The sequence below is a fragment of the Hipposideros armiger genome, unplaced genomic scaffold, assembly GCF_001890085.2.
Source record: "Hipposideros armiger isolate ML-2016 unplaced genomic scaffold, ASM189008v1 scaffold_235, whole genome shotgun sequence".
Classification (NCBI taxonomy): domain Eukaryota; kingdom Metazoa; phylum Chordata; class Mammalia; order Chiroptera; family Hipposideridae; genus Hipposideros; species Hipposideros armiger.
In genome coordinates, this window is record NW_017731585.1 from 252,206 (window position 1) to 253,396 (window position 1,191).

At 48.6% G+C, this 1,191-nt stretch overlaps 1 protein-coding gene across 3 annotated transcripts in view; it reads left to right on the top strand.

Moving 5' to 3' along the window:
• Positions 1-389: 389 nt before the first annotated feature.
• RASSF4 (Ras association domain family member 4) overlaps positions 390-1,191 on the top strand; it is a 30,168-nt gene continuing 29,366 nt past the window's right edge. For 2 of the 3 annotated variants that reach the window (XR_002125401.1, XM_019655099.1), the window contains exon 1: positions 391-632. The gene's annotated coding sequence lies outside the window, so the exon portion shown is untranslated. Of the gene's footprint in view, positions 633-1,191 lie in introns of all 3 variants that reach the window. The other variant, XM_019655100.1, reaches the window with a different exon arrangement.

The following is a 1,191-nucleotide window of genomic DNA, read 5'->3' on the forward strand; positions in this document are numbered from 1 at the left end:
CTCCCAGCTGGGCCCCACACGCTCTGTTCTCCTTTCTTTTGCTTCTCATTTTACTTTCTTTACATATTTGATTTTAATCATGCCTAAATAAGAAAATAAGAATCATAATTTTATAAAATGTTAGAACAGAGGTTACCAAGCTCTCGGATTTCCCAGATATCCTCAGGACATTTTATTTTGGATACTGACACATTTTCCATTTTGCCAAGTGAGGACGACAGTGACCATCTCTTTTTGCCCTTATTTTATGAAAGAAAAGGCATTGTAAGACTGAAAAGCAAGCAGTTCATAGCCTTGAAATAAAAGGCTTTCAAGTGCACTGTTTGGCTTCTTGAAAACTCCACTTCATTAGCCTTCTTTTCTCCTTTTGCCATTGGCCACTAGGAATCGGACTGTTGTGGTGACCTGAAATGCCACAGAGCCACCTTCTGTGATAACCGGCTCCATGACCACAAAAGAGGAAAGATGGCTCAAGCCTAGCAACCCTGCTTTTTGTCCCAAACCAAAGGCCAGGGACAACAGTGAGGGCAGGCTGTGATGCTGTCTGTCTCCAGCTGCCCCTCCCCAGGGCTGGCAGGGCAGCCACTGATGTGGAAAGCGAAAACAATTCACTGCCTGTTCACTGGGGACAGGTAACTATGGCTGACACACCGCCCTGGGGCCCCTCCTCTGGGGGACAGGAACCCTGGCTACAGCTGAGCCCTCTGACTGAGGACAGAGCCTCCTCTAACTGGGAAGCAAGCCTGGAGACCTGAGCTGTGTGCCCTCGGGCTGGCAGGGGCTGGGGGAGGGGGTGAGCAGGCCAGGACAAAGAAGTCTGGACTCCCAGGCCGGGGGCTTGGCTTGCCCGGCTCAATCTGTCACTCTGATGTTCAGATAGTGCCTGGGTAGCAGGCTGGCCCCAGCTCATCCTCTCCCCAACTCCTGCTTCAATCAAGGCAGCCTCACTGTAATCACTAATCCATTTGTGTACTGGGCTTCTGCCCAGGGTTTTATTTAAAGGTAAGATGGTGCTTTTTATAAAAGGCTGAAAAATACTCCATTAGAGATTCTCTAAGGCCTGCCAAATGTACAAAGAGAGTGAGTGTTTAAGGGGCAGTTTCAGGAACATTTCCCAAGTTGAGAGAAATCTCCATTCATTTCCCTGCTGGGGTGTGTGTGTTTTCTCTCTCCCTTGAAGCAATCTCATTC